Genomic DNA, 24169 nt, shown 5'->3' with positions numbered 1-24169 from the left:
TTGAAGCTACCGATTAAAAAATTGTTTGGGAGTAAGGCCGAAAGAACCATAATATGCACATAATGATACCTTCATTAAAGGAAACTTGCTTTTCTTTCTTTCAAACACTGCATATGTAATTAAGTTCAAAATACATTCACTCATTCATTTATTCATTCATTGAATGACAGTGAGCAAAATGATAGAAACCTCTGAACTTATAAGGAAAATAGTAAGACATATAATATGTATTGAATGTCAGGTAAAGAAAAATAAGGCAGGAGGAAAAATGAAAAGCAGATAGTTTACAATTAAAATAGGGCATCAAGAAGGTTGACATTCAGTAGACAAAGAAGGACTAAGCTATGCAGACTTCTAGGGGAAAAGTGTTCTGGGGACAGTGGGTTAAAGGCTTTTGGTGTGAAGCAGCCTGACATGCTTCAGGAAAGGCACACTGGCCACTGGTGCTGTGGGAGAATTGAGGAGACCCAGAGGTACGCGGGGCAAAGGGAGGCCATGAGGTCTAGTGACCGGCGGACTACTTTAAAGACTTTACCTTTCATCATGAGATGCGGGAGCACATTATCTTTATGAAAAGTAGCAGATGAGAAGAAAGTTAGCTGGAGGGAAGGATTGCTGTGAGGGCTACAGAACATGGCTGGTTACTCTGTTTTTCTTCTGTTGGAAAGCTTGAGCAGAATTATTCTTATTGATCCCAAGCCCATTTTCATGTAAGTGAGTGAAAAAAGTAAAGCAGGGTCCAGCAGAGAGGCTTGAGTTCTCTTCCCAGCCAGGACGCTGATATGCGTCTCCTCCTTCCCTGCAGGCCCAGCATCCTCTAGCTCCTCCTTTATCTTTAGACAGCAGAATAGTAGGTGTGGGTGGACTTAATCTCCTTCCTCTTTTTACTTTTTTTTTCCAGTTAATTAATTTTTAAGTTGACAAATAAAAATTGTATATATTTATCAGGCACAACATATTGTTTTGAAATATGTACACATTGTGGAATGGCTAAATCAAGCCAATTACCATATGCATGACCTCACATAATTATCATTTTTTTGTGGTGAAAACACTTGAAAATCTCCTCTCTTAGCATTTTTTGATATACCAAGGTAGCAAATGCTGCTGTGCATCTTTAAATTTACACAACACTACAATGCATTAATACCCAGTGAAGTGCAAAATATATATGTGTGTGTGTGTGTGTATACACACACACACATTTACAGTAGTATTATTAGTCACCAAAATGGAGAGGGGAAACTTTACAATTGTGAGAATGTGCAAATGTTCCCATTAAGGAAATATTAACCCAGATAACCACTTAATACCTGTCCTCTAAAATGCCTTACAGTTCTGGAATGTCCGTTGTGAAACAAAACGGTGCACAGTCTTTCCTAAATTCTCACACACGCTTCATTTTCTGACTTGACTGGGAAACTGAAAATCTGGCCATAGGCAATGTCTGACCCAAACGTAAAGCAGTTACATCTTGTCTGACCCAAACATAAAGCAGTTACATCTACTGGCAGGCTAGCTGTGGCCTTTGCCCCTTCCTCTGAAGTGCCCAGTTGAGGATTGACTTCAACAAGATCCAGCGCTGACAGCAACCTTGTACTATGTATTTCCTCAGTAATATAGATGCCTTCTTGAAAGGTCAGTCCCCCTACAATAGGGATTCCTGTGACTGGAGCCAGTGTAGAGTCAAATACATCAATATCAAAACTCAGATGGACAGACCTTTGTCTTTCCCAATCAGCAGATCAAATTTCTGTTGCATGACCTTCTGGGTACCAAATGGATCAATGTCTCTCATGGAAAAATACTAGATATCATTGTTCTTTTAAAAAAATATTCCAGAGGGTCCACATCTCCTAGACCAGAATACACTACACTTGGGGAAGAGATACAAGGTTTGTCCAGGGAAATCCTAGAAGTTCTGGTACCTTTCCCTGTAGTTCTCTGAGGAGAAATGAAACTGATAGTCCATGGAGATTTCCTGATGAAATGGTAAGGGGTGTACTAATGTCTGCTGGGCATCAACCCAGTGGCACATTAGTGCCACTGCACAAGGCCTGGGCAGTTCCAGGCATGACCACTAATGGTACTAATTGCCAGGCTAACCAGCAGAGCCAGTTGCTGGTTGGCTGGGCCACTGAGCACAGATTCACTGTTGGGTTGTTGAAGAGCTCATCTGTGGGGACTGGAGTAAAACTACAATTTCCAAAGTCTTTTAGGCAGCAGCCAAAACTGGAGACCCTTTTTATCAATCCAACTTTTCTTCTGGCAGCTGGACCGTATTCCACTCCTTTTCTTTTCTGTCCCTACAAGAACAGGGCTCCTATCAAAGCCAGACTTCTTCAGGACAGAATGCACTTGAGTCTGGAGGAGACAAGTTCCTTAGGAACTTGATTGGCAGTGTGAGGAACCACTGGGGCAGACGCAGAGCTCAGTACAGCTGGAAGCTTCCAGTCTCAGCAATTTTCAAGAAGACAATATATTGTTATTAACTATAGTTGCCGTAACTTTTAAATTCTGACTTCCCACGCACAAACACTAACAGACAGCAGGCAAATATACCAGGCATGTCAAATTTCTCAACCCAGACACATTTAGCAGATTTTATTTTAATGAAATAGAATTTTAAAAAAGATTTTATACTTCATTAAAGTTTACTTATTGTGCACTTTCGCTCCCTCTGCTGGTTGTGAGGACTGTGGAAAACCACAATACATTGCCCTGCCAGGACTTAGACAGCAACCTGACATCGTTTATGGTTAATCTAGAGAAGGAATGAAGTCAAGCAAGCAGTGAGCACTATCCGTTCCACTGACACAGGGGCATCTCACTCTCTGCCCTGGCCATGATGGAGCTGTGAGGGGTCATGCATTGCAGCCCCTATTGTGCAGATGAGGAAGGTGAATTCCAGAGATTCAAGGCCTTCCTCAGCTCCAGATCCACATGTGACTTAGGGTTCAGGGCCAGAACTCTCATGTGTAACTTGGAGAAATATTCCTAGTGCTTGTAAACTTCATGGGCAGAACTTCATGGATAAGTGAGATTGAGCTGTTAATGAAGAGTTAACCTAACTTTAGATGCAGCACCCTTTTCTAGTGAGCTGATTGCAAGTGTCAGTATCAATGGGTGGAAGGCGCTTATCTCAAACCCTTAACAGACAGAAAATGTTCATTTCTTCATGTGATAGAAGAACAGTAAAATTCCAGCTTAAAGTTGTTACAGCTTACTCTCTGAACTCATTAAATGACTACTCTGCTTGGATTTTTAAAATGTGGTTTGATAAATTAAACACTGAGTCTTAAAACCTTCCTTGAGTTGTAATGGCTTTCCTTTGTGAAACCATGTGGGAATCCACCACCAACAAAGCGTTGTTTCCCGTGCTCCTGTGCGTGCCTGGTGTCACCTGGGGTCTATGCCAAGTCAAACAAAAGAAGTTTGGAAATCGTTTATGAAGAAATTAACTCGTATACTTAAGTATATTTAAGTAGGTCAAACATCTCCTACTCCCCCACATTCCATGACTAATGCCCCAAATAAAAGTATATTCACTTTACATGCACCACATTTCCCAGAAAAAAAGCAGCAAATACAAGACATTTATCTGTCGGGGTGAATGCACAAGGTTCTGCTCATTTTTGCAGGAGACAGGGAGCTGGAGGAGCTGCTGTCACCATCCTCTGACTCACAGATCACATAGGAGTTATTTGGTGCAGATGTTAGAGGAGAACAACATGCCTGGAACTTGTCTCTTGAGAATGCTGTGGCTGTAGGACTGAAGAAGTTGGACTTGTAGTTTGTCCTTCCTTTTTGTATGACAGTTATTTATGCACTATTCTTTTTGCCTTTTTTGATTATAATATCATTAAAGGCTGATACAATGTCTTACTGCTTACAGTATCTAGCATGTACTAGTTGCTAAAAAGAGGTTTGTTAAATAAAGATTTATATACTAGGTTCTGAATACATGTTTGTTAAGTGAAAAACTTTTAAAAGGTAATTCATTTGTGACTTTTCCAAAGCATTTCCAAACTATTTCCTGGACACCATTCTCACCTAACGTGATGAATTAGAAAAGCATCCAAATTGTTTACCCCTTTACGTTATGCACATGTACCCTAGAACTTAAAGTATAATAAAAAATAAAATAAAAATAAAAAAAAATAAAAAAATAAAAAAAAATATTTTATAACAGTGAGTTGCAAAACTATTTCTTAAAACGTATTTCTAGGTAAGTAGTTTCTGAAAGGCTCCAACCATTAAGATTTAGTGTGTGATCATTATTAGTATAAATTTTTGAAAAGAAAAATCTATTTGCTACACATTTAACACTAAAGAACTAATATAGATGTGTGGATAGCTGTATGGAATTTTGAAGCAAATGTTAGATCTAATTCCCCTTAATAAAAAGAAAGAATCATGTTTAATTGGCAGAATACAGCACTTTCATGGTTCTCTAGCAAGTCAAAGGGCTTGTCCATTTTCTTGACATTGTATTTACTTAAATGAGTTTATCTAAAGGGAGAGAGCAAGGTTGCAGGCAGCTTAGAACAATGTAGTAATTGTCACTAATTAAGTGCCCTCAGCTGTGTCTATACTGGACCACTGTTTACTTGCTTTATACATACTCAGCTGCAGGTAGCCACACTAAAAATTCCTCCACTTGTTATCACCCCTTGCTGTTTTAATTTTTCCGGTGAAATATTGACAAACATGTCATGCTTGACTCTCACAGTTTTCCTATGAATGGGTAAATTGAGGATAGAACTATTCTCTCTTATTTTGAATTTTCTGTCTAGAAGGTAGTTCAGGGTAGATGGATGTTGGCACTCGCTCATGAACTGGCCTGATTAAATGATTCTGAAAAATCGAAATTCAGAATGATTGTTCTTGGAATGGTGCTGCACTAGTATTCATTCATCAACATACTCTCAAACATGTTCTTTATAAGCTATACAAGCAATTCCCAAAGCTGGCTGGGAGTTCAGCAGAGTTAACCTTTGTAGACCTGACCCTTGACTGGGATCTACATAGCACCACGCTTGAACCACCATAACTTTCAGCCATAGATAAGAGTTAATTTTTGCCACTTTGAACAGCGTTCTCAAGGTTTCTTTGCCTTAGTTGCCATATGTATACAAAGATAATGAAAGACTAAATAAGTGCTTCTCAAACTCTAACATGCACATGAATTTCCTGGACATCATATTAAATTTAGATTTGGATTCAAAGGTCTGTGGTGGAGCCAGAGAGTCCACAGTGGTTCCCAGGTGCTCATCCAAGACTGCACGTTGAGTGCCAAGGGGCTAGTTGATCTCTATTGAGCCCTCAGCCCTGATATTCTCTCCTAAGGCCTTTGCTTGTGAAATATACTTTATCCTAAATTATGTGATAATTCATTGATTTTTGATTATCATGCTATGAGGGTCTTATAACATCACTCAACAAGAATAATGAATGAAGGTATAAATTGAACCATTGGACTATTTTAGAGGTTTTAAAATGCCTAAGTGTACAATAATAATAACTGCAGGAATTAGATGCCAAGACTATGTGTTCATGATTTTATCATGAAATACTAAACAGCAAAAGTAGATGGCATATTCTGTCCATTATTATTATCAGCACCACTTCAAAACTTTATAGGACCACATGAAATATCCATTAGTGCTAGCTATTTCATTTTCTTCAGTGTATATAAATACACAGCCTGGGAAAAGAATGAACTTTCAAATATTTATTTGCAAAATATTACCTACATTTTATTTTGATGCATTGCTTTTCTTCAAGATATCTCAGAATTATTGGCACCCCCTTAAAATTATCTTTACTTTTGCCTTCTGGCCACATTTCTGCCATCTACCACAATACCACTCCACCCCAAGGTAAAAATATCTACTTCTGGTGTCTTTGTTATTTAAATCAATTGTACAGGTAGGTTTTTTTAAACAGCAGAAATACATTAAGAATGTAAAAGGCTCTATGTTATCTTGTTTCTTGGGGTGTTATTTTAGCATCTGCACTCAATTTCAAAATCAGCTTGACTATTTCACATTTATAGGGTTTTATAAATCTTGAACAGCATACCTCTTCATCACTTGGTTTCATCGCGCCAATTGCTAAGCAATAATATGCAAGATTTTAACAAAAATATTCATTTCACATTTTTCTTTAAGACAGTAAATGTAGTACAAGCAAGTATTTAAAAAACAGTGATTGTTTCAAATGTTGTTCAAAGCATAATGTGAAGGGCCAGAGTAAGGGTTTATGCAGATAATGCATTCATGATTGAACTATTTGTATATTAAATATGGTGTTAGGTTATAAATTAACTTAAGCTCTTGAAATTTATAGACGAATTCAAAAATGTAAATCTGCTCAGAAAAGGCTATTTATCTCATTCGTTTGTATGGTAATTGAAGGTTCATAATGAAATAATCTGATGCACAGAACCCAGCTAAATTAGCCTGCCCATAATGTACTATCTTGAAGTGACTTCACATTTTCATTAGAGCCTTTCTAATTTCTAAAGCAAAATTAATGCAATTAGTGATCAAATCAATACATATTGATCATGAGTTTCTTCAATATGGCATGAACATATTAGGTCAAAAAGAAAGGGCTTTTTAAGATAATAGAATAAATATAAGAAATTTAAGTTGTAAATAAGACAGCTTTGTGTTGCTTTCTATTGTAGCTACTATTTATAAGAAAGTGGCAATATTATTTTTATCATTGTTTGGATGAAATTCAACACAATGTGCTACATCCCTGTCCCTTCCCCCCAATGCATTAATAGGGTATTCATTGTCCATATGGATTTTTCTCTCCATAAATATCCAAAAGCAATTTTTTTTTCCTCATGGTGCAGAATTTCAGATGACTAATTACTCAAAAGCATTTCTTTCTTTTCACATGCAAATGTAAGCAAGATTCCAGTGAGGAGCCCACCCCCCAAACCCTCAGCCCAGTAAATGTACCTTTGATGGAGTAGGCTGTGGTTAAATGTATGCAGGAAAGGCTTGAAGCCCAGAATAAAAAATCAAAACACATTTGTGGAAATCAAGGGACTGTTGCTTTTCTACATACTAATCAGCTTATTTCACAGTGAAATAAAATGATACTTCTAAGAGAGAGAGAAAAAAAGACCCAGTCCTAGAAGCACCCCTCCTCACCCCCAGCTAAATGGATTCTGAGATGTGGTTCAACTGGTGTCTATTCCTGAGGTGTGAAGGGAAACTATGATAAACTGTCTTAACTGGCCAGCTTCTTGTTTTAAGAGCAGATCATGTAGATTCTGGGGAAAATTTTTGAGTAAACCCAAAAGAAAAGATCATATTGTTGAGTTAAGTCTGCCTTTGAGATCCTGCAAAATCTAAGCTGGGGAGAGAGACGAAAACCACAAGACTGTGGTTTGCAGTTATGGCCCGCTAATTTGCTTTTCCATCTTGAGGACATGTGAGGGCATGAGCTACTTTTCCTAACTCATATTTCATGACTGTATTTTCAGAAGCTTTATGGCATGTAAATAAATTCCCTTACTGTCTGTGATAAATTTCAATTGCTTTCTTTTAAAAAAGGTAATTAATTTAAAGTTTTTCTTGCAATTTTCACACCATATGAACATAAACAAAGCTTTTCATGGTGTATAAATTTATAAACTGTAATGACTCAAAAGAATGGCAGTGACAGGTGTACATTTTATTTTGTTTAGAGACTGGTCCCCTTTACTTGAAAGTGATGTCACAGATTTTGAGTTCATACATTTATTCATGGATATGAAACTCTTTAGTGCTGGTGAAGCAACCTGGTGGAACTGACTTAATATGACTAATCTCATAATTTCTGAAATTAGAGCATCATTGATGAAAATAATAGATTTATATTTGCTAAACTATTTTAAAATTCTCCTGAGGGAGTTACTATATGTGTTTACAGGTGTTTCTAGATTACTACTTAGAACAGTGTTGCCAAGCAATGCAGCATTCACTTGTCACTGGTCCCATGTGATGCTTTGGCAAAAATGAATTCCATGGATAAATATAAAGTTGGGAAGACTGTTATTTTGTGGAAATATACAACGTACATTAGCATAACGAGGCTCTCAGAAGTCCTGCAAGAAAGATGACTATTTAACACTAGTTAGCTCAACATTTCCCAAATTGATTGAGTTACCCAATCTTTTGGCTTTTCTTTTTCTAACATATCTACTTTGGGATACTCTGATTTTGATTTGGTGAGTGACAGGGAAGTCATAAAGTCTGAATTCTGAGGATATGCTAAATGGCAATAACCACTTCACATTTTATTTTAGTTATCAGGAAAGAGCTGACAAATCCAGTTCATCAACATACTTCTCTCCCTGCAATTAAAGTCTTGTTCCTTAGCCTGAGCTATTTCAATCAAATCAAACCACTAAGACTGATAATAACTGATACTACAGCCACCTATTTAAGAATCTCCCCCTTCCTGGCTGGGTGCAGTGGCTCACGCCTGAAATCCCATCACTTTCAGAGGCCAAGATGGGAGAATTGCTTGAGGCCAGGAGTTTGAGACCAGCCTAGTCAACATAACGAGACCCTGTCCCTACAAAAAAAAAAAAAGAAAATTAGCCAGACACGGTGGTACGCACCTATGGTTCCAGTGTGCACCTATAGTCCCAGTGTGCACCTGTGGTCCCAGTGCGCACTTATGGTCCCTTTTACTTGGGAGGCAGAGGTGGGAGGGTTGCTTGAGCCCAGGAGGTCAGGGTTATAATGAGCTGTGTTCAGAAAACTGCACTTCATCCTGGGAGACAGACTGAGACTACATCTCCAAAAAATAAAAAATAAGAAATAAAAATCTCCCTCTTCCTGAGGAAAAGATAAAATAGCTCTTTCAAAGAAGTAAATAAACAAATAAATAATACATTGTCTTCATAAAGAAGACAGATAGCACAAGGAAAAAAAATACTTGTAATAATCCCTTCATTGTAAACATCCAGATGCATACTTTTCCAGTCTTTTTATATGTATATAACCATTTACAAAATTGGATTTGGTATTTATTTCTCATAACCTATTTGTTTTCACTCGGTGATACATAGTGAACATGTTTCCATGTCAATAAATCTATAACATCATTGCTTTTCATTGTATGCATGTGCCATATATTTTAAAAGGTTAAAAAGATGGCAGTCTTTTAGTCAGTAAAGATGGGTATGTTTAATGGCTTTGGTGTATTCTTGATAGGTGTATGGCAGGGACAGGCCCTGTGCAGGCATCACTGCTGTGCTGAAGGGGTGGAGGGGGAAGGGAGGTCTGTTCTTCCTGGAGATCAGTCTCCTCTACAGAGATAAATCAAGGACCAAGCAGAAGCTGAGGATGCTGCCTGCATCTGCCACTCCCTTCTCCGTTCCTCCTCCTACAATTCATCTTCCCCAAACACCGTCTCCCCACTGAGTTGTCTTCCTGTAAGTGGGGTCTTTCTGCAAGGTTGGGAGCTCAGATTTGGAGGTGATGTTTGCTGTAGAGATGGTCCCTGCAGGGTAGAACAACTGTTGCCCACCCCTCATGCTTAATCTGGGAAGGATAGTCAGAACCTCTGTCCATCAGGACCTCTGTGGTGATTGGAGAGTCAGCCAAACTCACCAGACAGCTAAAGCTGCTCTAGAGATGCCCCATGGCCAACATGTTTTCAGAGGGGCAGCTGAGTACCCTGGATTCTGGTCAAGCTATGGCAGCCTGAGTTTTGCTACTATGGACCCTGATCTTACAATAGACCTAACAGAAGCTAAGGATGGTGCTAATTTTTTTTTCATATTATATTTGAAATTATTCCTGTGAACATGCTGTGCATACTTAGGCCAAAGGTTGCAAGAATGCCTGCCAAAAAATAGGGGCACATATAACTAGATTTTCTAGGGAAATGGAAACCACGGTTCATTATCTTCTTCTTTTTTTTTTTTTTTTTTTTTTTGAGACAGAGTCTCGCTCTGTCACCCAGACTGGAGTGCAGTGGCCGGATCTGAGCTCACTGCAAGCTCCGCCTCCCGGGTTTACGCCATTCTCCTGCCTCAGCCTCCCAAGTAGCTGGGACTACAGGCGCCCGCCACCTCGCCTGGCTAGTTTTTTGTATTTTTTAGTAGAGACGGGGTTTCACCGTGTTAGCCAGGATGATCTTGATCTCCTGACCTCGTGATCCGCCCGTCTGGGCATCCCAAAGTGCTGAGATTACAGGCTTGAGCCACCGCACCCGGCCGATTCATTATCTTCTTCTGAGATTTCTTTTAAGACCCCAGTCTGAGCTAAATGCTCCCTTATTTACATTTCCTGACTATTCTGCACATTCCTGCGACTTCTATCACCCTATAGTTGTTTGTCTGTCATTGCACAGGCTTGTGAGGACCTGAAGGATAAGCTGCCATATCTTACCATATTTATTTATTTTTTAATTTTTAAAATCAACCAGAGACCCTAGACACTAAGTGTGGAACCAAAAACTTGGGCTCTTTTTCCAGGTTGAGAAGTGGAAAAGCATGGATTCTGGAGTCCAACTGCCAAGGTTCAAGTCTCAGTTCTCTGTGACCTTGGGCAAATTATTCAATCGTTCTGGGTTTCTTTATCTTAAAATGTAGATAACAGTAGTACTTGCTTCGCAGGGCTATTCTGAGTAATAATGGGTTGATTTTTCTATGATGCATTTAGAATAATTCATGACATTTAGTATTATATGGCTATTAATTTAATTATAATTTGGTCATATCAAATTGCTCCCCAAGCCTCTTTTCCTCACAGGTATAAGTGAGATATGTTGGCGGTGATTAGCACAGTGCCTGGGACATACTACAGGCTCAGTGGATACTTCCTGGGTCAGATTGATAATCCATTGTGTGAGCCTGTGAAAGTTCTAAATGGGGCAAGCATGAAGTATACTAAGGGTGGGCACTGTGGCCACTTCTTGGGCTTGCTATGCTCCCTGTTAATGGCACATCTGTGGTGGCCATACAGTTAGCTAAGTTAAGTTATACTACTTCTGGCTGTTTGTTGTTGTTGTTGTTGTTGTTTTTGACATGAAGGTAGATAAGAGTATGTAAGTTCATAATACTCATATTAAAATAGCAGGGAATGCCCAATCCTGTATATCCTCAATGCTTCCCACTCATGAGCATAACACTGTATAGTGTAAACGAGAAAAAAAAAAAAAATCTGAGTCTTCAGATTGGAGATTGGAAGGAGGTCCATTTTTAATGGCATTGAAATAAGAAGTGAACCTAAACTCACCATTGCTTATTTATGGCTGTAGTTATTTCTCTCTGGTACACCCCAGAGGGTTACTTTCTGTTGTTAATTGGAACTTCTAAGCCATTTTTATTTACAAAGTGTTTTACAGTCATTGGTATTGATGACTTATAATTCCCCCATGAGTTAGGTGTCAGGATGAGGCATTGACACAGGCTCCACTCTCAGGAAGCTGAGACGTGAGGGCGGATAAATCCGCCCCCTCCCACATGGCAGCCATGGGGTCCTGGTTTGCTTTGTTTTGGCTTGTCGGATTCATATTACCTTCTCCATGTGCACTGACAGCAGTTACAATTGGATTCCTGAATACAGGGTCTTTTGAGGAAGGACTGAAAGAGAGTGACACCAAAACCACTTAGCAATTTTTTTGTCGCTCTGTTCGCCATTAAAATGAGTTTTCCCTGCAACTGTATGTCTTTCGGCACACTTATTTTGTTTTTTAAAGAAGTAAGACAAATAACTACCTCTTTATTGTTAAATTTGTAGTGCCAGTCATGACAAGCATAAGGATAGTAACACTTTTGCCAGCAGGGTGCTTATCTGTTTTACTAGTTCAGAAGGACTTGATTGATGCGAAAGACCAAGGTCTCAGTAAAGACAATTTAGCCATTTCCATACAGTTTATGCTTGTGTTAGTTGTATCCTGCAGGGGAGTCCCCAGGGGTGGCTTCTTTGACCTTCCCTCTAAAAGGTAACACATAGAGATTCCTAAAGGAACCATCGTCTAACAAGACTAATGATGACTCCCATGCCTATTATCATTCAGAGACAGGGAAGGAGGCTTTAGAAATGCAGTACCACATTCCTCCCTTGATGTTTCACATGATCTATTAAAGCGTTATGTGGCAGATAAATTAATCATTAAAAACTTACAGTTAAGTCTTTACAAATAATAACCAGGTGTACCTTGATTATCTTTGATCTCAATATATATATTTTCTGTCACTAAACAGATGATACATAGCAGTTTGTTTTACTGACGAGTTTGAGAGACTCAAGGAAAAAAAAAGCTATTTTCCTCCAGCATTCTTTCTTTTTCTTTTTCATTTCTTTCTTTCTTTTTTTCCATTTTTCAAGTTAGAAGAGCTGAAACGAAGTTCTTCAGTCAGTAATAGCTCATGACAGCCAGGATCATTTTTTCATCTTGCTTTGCTGGAGTGTGAGTATGAAGCATCTTCACTGTTTATTATTCCAGCTATCCTCCCATTTGATTTATTTCTCCCATTCATTGCTACTTAGTATTTAAAAGTTCTGACCAGGGAACATGCTGCACATCTTGTGTGCATTAGGTGCTCCACGATACACTGGATTCCACTTAATGCCATCACTTTGGATTGAGGTGGATTTTTTTTTTCTAATGTGCTTTTCATCACATTAACCACTTCCAGTGTTAACATTTTCTACATTCCAAAAAGAAAAGAAAAAAGATGATAACATTAAATAATGCAGTTGCAACAATTAGATATATGCCAGACAACTGAAAATTCATGACAACACAAAGCAGTATTTGTACCATAAATGATTTCTTCATTCTCTATTAAGAAAAATACTTCAACGTTTTAATACACTGCCGGTGAAGCTCAGGTTAATAACAATGGTTTGGGTAAGTGATAAATTCAGAAGCAGCACCAGGAATGTGGTGGTGGAGATAAGTGCAACCAGAGAGGGAAAAGTACTCCTCAGCAAACAGTAGACTTCTTAAAGAAGTTGAAAGAAGAAAAGAATGAAGTGTGGTTGAAATCTTTGTTTATGTCACAGATATTTACAATCTATCTACAATCTACTCCATTAAGTAATGATGTGTTTTTATTATGTCAGTCTAGGAAGGTAACAACTTTAATTTGTCATTTCAAAATTTAATTTAAAATTAAATGTGTGGGCCGGGTGCGGTGGCTCATGCCGATAATACCAGCACTTTAGGAGGCCGAGGTGGGCAGATCACGAGGTCAGGAGATCCAGACCATCCTGGCTAACATGGTGAAACCCCGTCTCTACTGAAAATACAAAAAATTAGCCAGGTGTGGTGGCCTGTAGTTCCAGCTACTCAGGAGGCTGAGGCAGGAAAATGGCATGAACCCAGGAGGTGGAGCTTGCAGTGAGCCAAGATCACGCCACTGCACTCCAGCCTGGGCGACACAGCAGGACTCCATCTCAAAAAAACAAAAAAAAAGTAAAGGTGTGATTTTCATTTGTATATTGCTCAATAGTATAAGGACTGTGTTATGGCTAGGTATTAAAATATGCGAATTACTTGGGAGCAGAAATTAAGATTATTTTTTCGGTTTGTTGAATTCCTTATATGTTAAAAAAAAAAAAAAGTATTTGTCCTGAGCAGTTAGTGATGATAATATGAATTTTTACTTTTTAAAAATTCTTATTAAAACAAAGCTGTTATTGAAAATTATTAATTGGAAACAAAGATAACTACATCTTCTTGAAATGCCAGTTAAAACTAACTCACTCTAGAGATGACAATATCTCAGGGTTGTTGATATAACTAATTTTCTTCTTTGAAAGAAAAATAATTCTTGGAGAAAGTAATAGCTATTATTAGTTATGATAATAGCTAAAATTTATTAAGCATCTTTTATATGCCAACTGATTTAACTCCTTTTATTATCATGACATCATAGTCTAGTAGGCATTCTTTTTCCCTGTTTTTACAGATAAAACAAGACAAAAACAGAGGCAAAGAGAGATGAAGTAAATTTCCCCAGAACATATGGCTAGTAAGGGGTCAAGCAATGGTGGGGTGAGATAATATATCTCCTCTGCTGAACCAATTACAAGATTTCAAGAATGTAAGTTTTTCTCTTTCCTTTCTTGGTAAGACTGACAGACCATCTAATGACATTTCATCAGTGTATGATGCTGAAACCAAGGTCCAGAGATGTTAAGCAATTTGCATGGAGTCACACAGCTAGTTGGTGATGAATAGGGAAAGCTCTTTTGAACCCTACTATGTTATCTGAATTGGCCCAGTTTGGCAGCCTACACTGGACAAGAGTAGGGCCAGGAGTGAATGAATTGTACTCTGAGAGCGGGACAAAAGGAGAATGGTTAAATAAAAATGATTGTCTCTTCAACTAAAAGCGTGACACATTTGGGAGTGGAATAAAGAGCATGAGTCAGGACCACTGCAGGCACATTTATGGGGCAACTGATGTTTTTCTTGGGTATGATCCTCACCTCCTACAATTACCTTCTCTTCTTTTTTTTTGCATTATCTGGTGACCTGAATTAAAATTAATTATGTTTATGCTGTCTGAACTCCGGTCTCCCTATAAAATCATTCATTTAAAAGTATTAGTGCTATAATAATTCCTTCCTAGAGATTCAAAGAAACTGATAAACTGAATACTGGATGCTGATCTTTTAAGCACTGTAGCATTTAGGGAGAGGAAACAATTTGACCTAAGAGGAGTTTCCTAGCATTCTTCAATTCAGATTATGTAAAAACTAACTTTTACACCTGTTTATAAATATGCCTGACCCTTAAAAGGTAATATTTTTTTCTAAAGAACATTTACAATATGAATAATATTATACATTTGCTTAAAGACTACCCACTTTTGAGATGCCCCACCATGGTCTGATTTTTTAAAAACCCAACTCCATCTTAGACTGTTATCCAGTATGGTGGTCTTTCCCTTATTCAAATCCCTGGAGATAAAATGGAAGCATGGAGAAGTTATTTTCCAACAGTAAAATAAAAGCTAACATGGAACCTTTCTAATTCCCATTTGCATGACCCATTATGCTGATTTATTTAATGTTAGATTTTATGGATGAGAGTAGATGCTGAGAATATGTAACTCTCAGATTTCAGACTATACAATCACTTTAAGTTCTTAGACTTCTGGACAAGTTTGACTAAACTCTATTTTTCTAAGTTCTTTTTCCTCTGAATAAGTGGGTCTTCAAGTGGAGAACACAGACTTGTGAGCAAAATTTTTATATCCCTTCCTGTCTTCCCTTAACTCAGCAAAGAGAAAAATGGAGGATTTGTATCCAAAAAGGAAAGTAATTTCTCCCTACCACAGGAATAAGATTGCCAGATTTAGCAAAGAAAAATACAGGACACCCATTTACATTTGAATTTTAGATAAAGAATGAATAATTTTTTAGTATAAGAATGTCCTGTGAAATATTTGGATGTCCTGTATTTTAACTGGCAATTCTACCTGAGAAGGACTCGATCCACTTCCCTTAGAAAAGAGGTGTCAGCATTGTTCCAGCAACCTGTGGTCCCTGTGGAAACTGTTGCCTCATCAGGATAGTAGAACATCACTTTTGCCAGCAGCTCTTGGTATGTGCGGTAATAGCAGCACTGTCCCAGTGTTTGTCCTGTTGTCTTGAGCTTCACTGGAGACATGGCCTTTGGGTCTTTTTTTGTTTATGGTGTCAAATTGGTGTAGGAAATGTGGCCATGCCTTCTGGAACTGGACCACTGAGGAAGAGGTAATCCTTTTATATTATGCTGATGGAAGCCACTCGTCTTTTAAGCATGGCATTGATGACTACATTCAAACTGCTGCATTGTAATCGAGTTACATTAGCTGGATTATATTTAAGGCCTGCTGGCTTCGTTTAATTTAAGGCATAGTTCACTGACCAAATAAATAAGTTTTATAACAAAGAGGCATTTGTTTTAGGGCCCCCTTCATAGTATCCCAAAAGGGATTTCCTAGGTATCCTTCTATGGCAATCAAGGTAAAATTATTTGTCCTTTCTCAGTCTTGGCTTTCTTACCACCTTTATATGAAGTATAGGTGTAGTGATGCCTGTTGGAAGAGTAAGATTTCACTGAATGATATTATACTAGAGCTATAATGATAGTACAAACTACAATTGTTTAGCAAGTAGTCAGATTAACATTGGTGCTGACATTTTAGAAATGGTAAAGCAGTTCCCAGAACAATAATTTTATTCCCAACCCTGGCTATCTATGATTATTTTAAAATGTAATCTAGAAAAAGGCACAAGCCATTTGTAATGATTTGAAATGTGAAAGGTGAAAAAAAAACCCAAAACATCACCTTCATTTATTATTTTAAAAATATAGTGAGTTATTTTCGCCAAGAAGAAATGGACACAGATTGTGATGAACATGCTTAACCTGTAGTTTGAATAAGAAAATCAATACATTAAATGACATGTTAGAAGCATTAAACAAAGGAGAAAAGCCAAAGAACTATATTGAAAGGCATGTTTTCCAGCATAGCTGTTTTCAATTGCTAAACGTTCTTCTCCTGTAGCATATGAAGGGCGCCTAGTGACCCCTAGCTGAGGAATCCATATAGCTGTGCACCCTTCCCCCACCTGACAGACAGCTGATGTCCTAGGCGTGCCTCTGCCCCTGTACTCTATTAACTCTTGGGATAGAGCAGCTCTCCATGCAGCAAAGCACAGCTCCAGCAGTCTATGTCTTTCGTGTGTTTTAGCAATCAAAACTCACATCTGCTTCTCTCTTTCTCTAATGATTTGTTTCTCTCCAGTACTTACATGCAAAAGGAAGATGCTCACAGTCATAAAGTGGTCCATAGCCTCTAACAACACAGTGATGAGGCATGCATTGCTCCCTGGAAATCAAGTGCAGTGTAAGTCATGGCCTGGAAAAGTGGCCTAGTGTGTACCTGCAGCTTTTCCACCAGTGGCTTCCCACACAGCCATTGTTCTCTTAATTTGTTAGAAATTAAGACGAGTATCTACATGGAAAAGACTTTTTTTTTTAATCTTGCAAGAAAATGCATGAAGATGGATATTTTTAGATGAGGCACTATAGTTGATTATTTTAATTGTATTTGCTATAATTTTAAAAATATGTTCAAGTAAAGAAATATAACTTCTGTAGGTAAAATAATTGAGTAAACTTTATCTAACAAAGAAAAAGGAATGTTGATGTTTTTATAATTTGAGTCCTTGCCTTTCAGTAGGTTTCAGGAGTTCAGTAAAATCTGAGTTTATAGCTTAAGCTATTACCAAAGTCTAAGGAAAACAGGACTCAGGCCCATCACTGAGAAAAGCTAAAGCTGAAATGTCCTGAAGATATCTTATTGTTAGCTTTGTGAGCTTTCATGGTAAAATCAACTCAGTCACGTTACTGTATAGCAGTGGTTTATATACTTCAGAGAACTAAAGAAGGAGAATACAACTTAAGTTGTAGATGCCCTCCATCTTTGAAGCTATGAATGGAGGATGCAAATGGGCATGCCTGTTGAATTAAGAGAATAGTGTTTGGCTCTAACCTACCTGGGCTGAGCTGGCTTATAGCAAATCATGCAGTAGCTGAAAGCTAATGTAAAAGTTACTTCAGAGCCTACAAAAATGGATTGCATAAACGAAATGCAAAATGATGCACGGTGATGGATTGTCTGAATATGTATATATCCATTCTCCTTTTCTTCTTCAGTACAGTGGAATCTCTCTGGTGAGGTCAGGGACCACATGTATTTTGTGTAATTTCCCCTAGAAGTGCCTGACACATAGTAGACACTCACTCAATTTCCCTTGAATGAATGAGCTGTGAGGCTGACTCAAAAATTAAAGCATCAGATCTGATCAGAAGCCAATTAAATGAGCAAGCACACACTATGACCTCTAGCACAATGCCCAGGACAAGAGCAGGTGGGCACACAGCAAGTGCTAGATGATGTTTTTCCTATAGACCTTGGTATTTTCTGCTTTCTATAAAATTGTGTCCTTTACTGTGTACGGTGATAGTTTACCAAATGGTAATATTTCTGCCTTTGTAGATGTTAACAAGTAATTATTTTAAGAAATACATTTTTTAAAGATTCTAGAATCAAATAAGATTGGTGAATGCTGATTACACTATTCCACCCTTAGAATTTTTCTATTTAACTATTTGAGAAGTACAACAGTAAAGCAACTTTCTTAACCTTTTTGAAAACATATTTTTATCTTTATGAAGGTTTTGTATACACAATAGTTCTACAATATGTGTTATGAAAAATAGCAATCCTTTACCCCAGCTTCTCATTTCTTTCTTCCCCAAGTCACTGTTTGATTCTGTTGTCATTTATTTCAATGCCTCTAAATAGCTGTAAACAATTGTTTATACTCCCACTTTTTTTTTGCTTTAGGCACTATATATTGACCTCCATTTGGAGAAGGGCTCAGGCAATGTCACAAGCATCAAGCACTGCAGGCTGGAACTCACAGGCAAAAGAACTGGCAGAATACATGGAGACCTCAGTCTGCGGACCCTTGGCATCACATGGAGAGGTATACTTGGGCCAGGTTTGTACTCTAGGAGAGGAATGCCTCTGTAAGCTCTGTTGCTTTCTTTGCATATGGGATTGGAGAAGGCAGGCAATGTGACAGTAGGGCTTTTACATACATAAGAGTGCTGTTGCCAGTGGAGACCAGCACCTTGCAGCTTGATACCAGCTGCCTAGGGGAGTAGCAAACCAGTTCTGATAGACCCTGTGGGGAGAGGAGCACTGGTCCCATTGGCATGTTACCAGGTAACCAGAGAAGAGAAGTGCTGGCTCACCAGTGGGCAATCCTCTAGGACTCTTTCACTCTACTGCCCCCACTTCCAATGCCCTATCCTCCAAGTAGAGTTTGGTTTTTTTTGGGTTTTTTTTGGTACATTTGATTAGATTAGTATTCAGTTGCTCAGTACTATGACCATTTGAAATGCTATTCATGGTTGAACCATATAGTATCCTTTGATTAATTTATCCTTCAGTACAACTTTTTATTTCTCCTGGAATTATTTTATTGTTTTATGTTTGCAAAGTTCTCTATGTACCTGTCACTAATTTATACACACTCTCTCTCAATTACACAGACCTCTTCTTAATATGTTCAAACACATTAAGCATTCCCACAGTTTTATTTTCCTGAAATACCTTTTCCAGAGTCTTCAGAACCGCTCTGTCTGAATATCTTGCCCTCAATGGCTGTTGCACACTTGTATTCTGCTTTCTCACTGTTGAAGTGGCTTCTCTTGGTAACCTACCTAGATCCCCTTATAGGATTGGGGCACACGCCCTCCCACCGATGTGAATGTTAATGCCTCAAAGATGCCTTCTTCTTCAGGAATGACTTTCAGCCCAATGAGAGTAACCTTAACCAAAGGTTACACCTTTCCCACTGGGACCTCTCCACAGTCGATGGTGGATTGACACAAAAATACAAAAGTTGGGTCTCTTTGCCTCTAGGTGGTACCACCTCTGTGGTGCAATTTATGCCCCAAAGTTGCCCTTGGGACCAGGCTGAGATATCCTCCAGCTGAGTTGACATCTTTGCTTGCTTCCTTCCCCTTTCCTATTCTGCTCCCCATTGTCTCTCTCTCTCTGCTGAAAGTGATCCCTCTGTAAATTACAAGCACATGAATTCCTGTTTCAGTCTCTGCTTCTAGGATACCTGACCTAAGACAACCACGACCCTAAGGTTTATTTTCACATCTTTTGAGTTGACTCTCTCTTTTTCTGGATCTAGGTCTTCCTCTTTCTTGGTGTATTTTCCTGGGTAAAAGACACCTTTGGTAACTTCCTGAGCAGGTGGGAAATTACAATTTTAGTTAGTAAATGACTTAAAGCATTTTTATTCTACCCTCATACAGGATAAATCATTTTGCTTTGTGTAGAATTTTATGTTGGAAATAATTTTGCATCAAAATTTTGGAGATAGGACTTCATTACTTCAAGTATTCATTGCTGTTGTTGAGAAGTCTAGTGAATTTCTGACTCCTGAACTTTGTGTTATCATTTTTCCCCCCACTATACATTCTTAGGGTCTGTTTTCTTCTCTAGTGTTCTGAAATTTATCAGTTATATGGATTGATATGAGCCTATTTTGATTTATTGCATTGAGCACAAAATGGGCTTGAATCTGGCAACTTATGTACTTCAATTCTGGGAAATTTTAAGAAATTATTTCTTTGAAGACTTTCCACCCTTAGTTTTGTCTGTTCTCTGTTTTTATAATCCCTATTATTTGGATGTTGGAATTCTTGAATTAATTATTTTTAAAAATATTTTTCTCTGATTTATCACTTCTTTGTGTTTTACTCTACTTTCTGGAAGATATTTTTCCATTTTATTCTCTAATCCTCACTAAATTTTTCATTTCTGTCAGCATATTTTTAACCTGTAACAACTCACAAGAATTAATATATATATTTTTTGAGATGGAGTTTTGTTCTTGTTGTTCAGGCTGGAGTGCAATGGTGCTATGTCAGCTCACTGCAATCTCCGCCTCCCAGGTTCAAGCGATTCTCCTACCTCAACCTCCTGAGTAGCTGGGATTACATGCACCCCCTACCATGCCCAGCTAATTTTTGTATTTTTAGTATAGACAGGGTTTCACCATGTTGGCCAGACTGGTTTTGAACCCCTGACCTCATGATCCACCCACCTTGGCCTCCCAAAGTGCTGGGATTACAGGCATGATCCACTCCACAAAAATTTATATAAACTTTTTAAAACCAAAAATTATCTCAGTTCCATTTTTATGGTATCTTCATATTGTTTCATGGGCCCAATATTTTATCTTATTTATTTAAAGATTTAATAATTCTTGGATTTTTTTCTTGCATAGTTTCTATTTTCTCCAAGTTGCTTTCTTGTTGTTATCTTTTTTATAAAAGATATTCTCTTCTGTTGTTATCATTACAGTTGTTGTGGTCTCTGTCCTTATGATAGTTCAAGAATCCCTCAGGTTTTTGGGAATCCTTGGTTGACTTCTTAATTTTAAGAGTGAGGCACTGAAAAGCTGTTTGTTAACTCCATGTGCTTGGCCAAAGTTCTTCAACTGTATGCCTCTTTGTACGGTTATTAGGCTATGCTGTTTCATGTGGAAAACATCTTACATTACTGTACTGGTTAAAATGTGTGTTCAGTTTTGGGTAACAGAGGATTGAAAGAAGAGAAGCTTAAACAAGAAAGACGCTTATTTCCATTCAATGTAAATCTGGGCTAGTAGAGTGCTATAGAGTGCCCAGGATTCAGACATCTTTTGTCTTGCTGCTCCACCGTCTCTAGGATGTTTCTGTGCATTCTGTGTTCCAAGAAGCCTTCGCACCATGTCTACACTCTAGCTAATAAGAAGAAGGAAGGAAGGATATATATCCCACCTTTTGAAGTTATACATACAGCATTTGCTTACATCCCATTGGTCAGAAATACTGGCCACAGGTCATGGCAAGGGAGGTTGGGAAATGTGTCATTTTTTTTTTTTTTACAATATGCATGTAGTCATATGCTTAATAATAAATTATAAGATTGTAGAAGAAGGGAAAAATAGATATTCGGAGACACCTAGAAACCTCTGAATCACACCTTTAGGGGATTTCTCTCAGTCTGGTTACATTCCCCAGAAAATATTCTTCCAAAACCCTGCCTGGAAAGCTACAAGTCTGAATGCCAGAATTCTGGGAATTAAATGGGACAAAAAAGCTGAATTAGTGGTAGTGCTAATAGTGGGGACTGTGTTTCATTGTTTACTTGAATACTTTTACTTTATCATGCCATGTATTCTCTAGTCCAAAGACTAGCTCTCCAGAAATAACTCAGTTTTCTTTTTTTTTTCCTTTTTTTCTTTCTTTTTTTTTGAGACGGAGTCTTGCTCTGTTGCCCAGGCTGGAGTGCAGTGGCTCACAGTCTCTGCTCACTGCAAGTTCTGCCTCCCGGGTTCATGCTATTCTCCTGCCTCAGCCTCCTGAGTAGCTGGGACTACAGGCGCTCCCCACCATGCCCAGCTAATTTTTTGTTTTTTGTTTTTTGTTTTTTGTTTTAGTAGAGATGGGGTTTCACCGTGTTAGCCAGGATGGTCTCGATCTCCTGACCTCATGATCCACCCACCTTGGCCTCCCAAAATGCTGGGATTACAGGCATGAGCCACCACGCCCAGCTGTAACTCGGTTTTCTGTTGGGAGTGGAGAGCAAGTTGATGGAAATGTTGAACAGTCATGTTTCTGGAGTGGGGAGGAGGTCTGAGAATCTAATATTCAACCAGTCCTTGTGTATTCAGTCCATCCTAGTTCCAGAAGTAGTTGCTCCTAATTCCTAAGGACAGTAGAAATTGGATTGCTTCTCAGAGTTTCCCACTCCTTGACTTGGGATTCCATATTTTTAAGTCTCCTAAGTGATTAACCATTCATTCATCTGCTTTATAGCTTCCAAGATTTTGTTTTTGTTGGCTCCTCACCAGTTCTATTAGTCCTGATGAGTTCTGATTTTTTAAAAATCCTCTTGCGTTTGTTTTAGTGAGAAGGGATGGAGAGAAATGAATAGGTCAACCCATCATCTTTAATTCAAACTCTGAACTGTTTTTGAATACTTTTTGCTTCAGCACCTCACTTCTTTTATTGTTGGAACACATTTCCAATGGAAAACACAATATTGATAGAATGATCATGATGGTGATGATCATAATAGTCAAATGCACTTAGTTCTTATTTTGTTGTTGTTTTGTATAAATTTAAGGGGTACGAATGCAATTGTTACATGCATATAATGGTGAAGTCTTGGCTTTTAGTGTATGCATTACCCAAATAACATACGCTATATCTGTTAATTACTCATCACTATCCTCTCTTCCACCCTTCTAGTTCTCCAATGTCTATTATTCCACACTCTATGTCTACATGTACCTCTTGTTTCACTCCCACTTATAAGTGAGAATATGTAGTATTTGACTTTCGGTTTCTGAATTGTTTCACTTAAGATAATGGACTCCAGTTTCAGCCACATTGCTGCAAAAGATGTGATATAATTCTTTTTTATGGCTAAATAGTATTCCATTGTGTATATATACTACATTTTCTTTATCCAATCATTTAGTGATTGACACTTAGAATGATTCCATATCTTTGTTATTATGATAGTGCTGCAATAGGTATACTGGTTTTTTGTTTTTTTTTCAGGGCACACCATTTATATGTGCTCTTAGATCCAGGCACATGAGACTCTCACACAGAGTCCCAAGCTCAAGGGGTCTTGCACTTTGGGAATGCCTACTTGAACCATTTCTGTAGTGGTTACTTTTTATGTGTCAACTTGACTGGGTTAAGAGATGCCCAGTAAAACACAGTTTCTGGGTATGTCTATGAGGGTGTTTCTGGAAGACATCAGCATTTGAATCAGCAGACTGAGTAAAGAAAATCCACCCACACCAACGTGGGCAGGCAGTATCCAATCCATTGAGGGCCCAAGTAGAACAAAATGGTGAAGGAATAGCAAATTAATTCCCTCTTCTGGAGCTGAGATATCCGTATTCTTCTGCTTTTGGACATCAGCACTCCCCCAGTTCTAAGGCCTTTAACTTCAAACTGAGAGTTATACCATTGGTTCCTCTGGTTTTCAGGCCCTTGAACAAAGGCAAAATCATGATTTCCTGGTTCTTTGGCTTGCAGGTGGCACATCATGGAACGTCGTGGCCTCAATAATCAGGTGAGCCAATTGCCATAGTAAATTATCTTATCCTATCTATCTATCTATCTATCCTATTGGTTCTGTTTCTCTAGAGAACCCTGGCTAACATAACTTCTTTTCCTTTTTTTTTTTCTTGAGATGGAGTCTTGCTCTGTCTCCCAGGCTGGAGTGCAGTGGCATGATCTTGGCTCACTGCAACCTCTGCCTCCCAGGTTCAAGCGATTCTCCTGCCTCAGCCTCCTGAGTAGCTGGGACAGTGTCACCATACCTGGCTAAGGCTAATATAGTTTATAAGGCCTTCTGTGGGGCTTAGGATCAACCAGGGCTGGAAATGCCACCCAGACAGAGTACTCCAAGCCCTAATTAAGAATCATGTAGGCCCTGGTTCTTGTTTCTTTTATTTAGAGTACTCTCTGACCTCTACCCTTTGTGTGGTATTGACCATATGCCTTGGGAAGCTCTGGAACTCATATCAGTCATCCCAAG

General features: G+C 38.4%; 1 pseudogene; it reads right to left on the bottom strand.

The window, feature by feature from the left end:
* Positions 1 to 1379: 1379 nt before the first annotated feature.
* On the bottom strand, positions 1380 to 16949 carry LOC117097370 (annotated as a pseudogene).
* Positions 16950 to 24169: the final 7220 nt, after the last annotated feature.

The sequence above is a fragment of the Trachypithecus francoisi genome, unplaced genomic scaffold, assembly GCF_009764315.1.
Source record: "Trachypithecus francoisi isolate TF-2019V2 unplaced genomic scaffold, Tfra_2.0 Lachesis_group15, whole genome shotgun sequence".
In the NCBI taxonomy this organism is placed as follows: domain Eukaryota; kingdom Metazoa; phylum Chordata; class Mammalia; order Primates; family Cercopithecidae; genus Trachypithecus; species Trachypithecus francoisi.
This window is presented reverse-complemented; position numbering and strand designations above follow the sequence as displayed.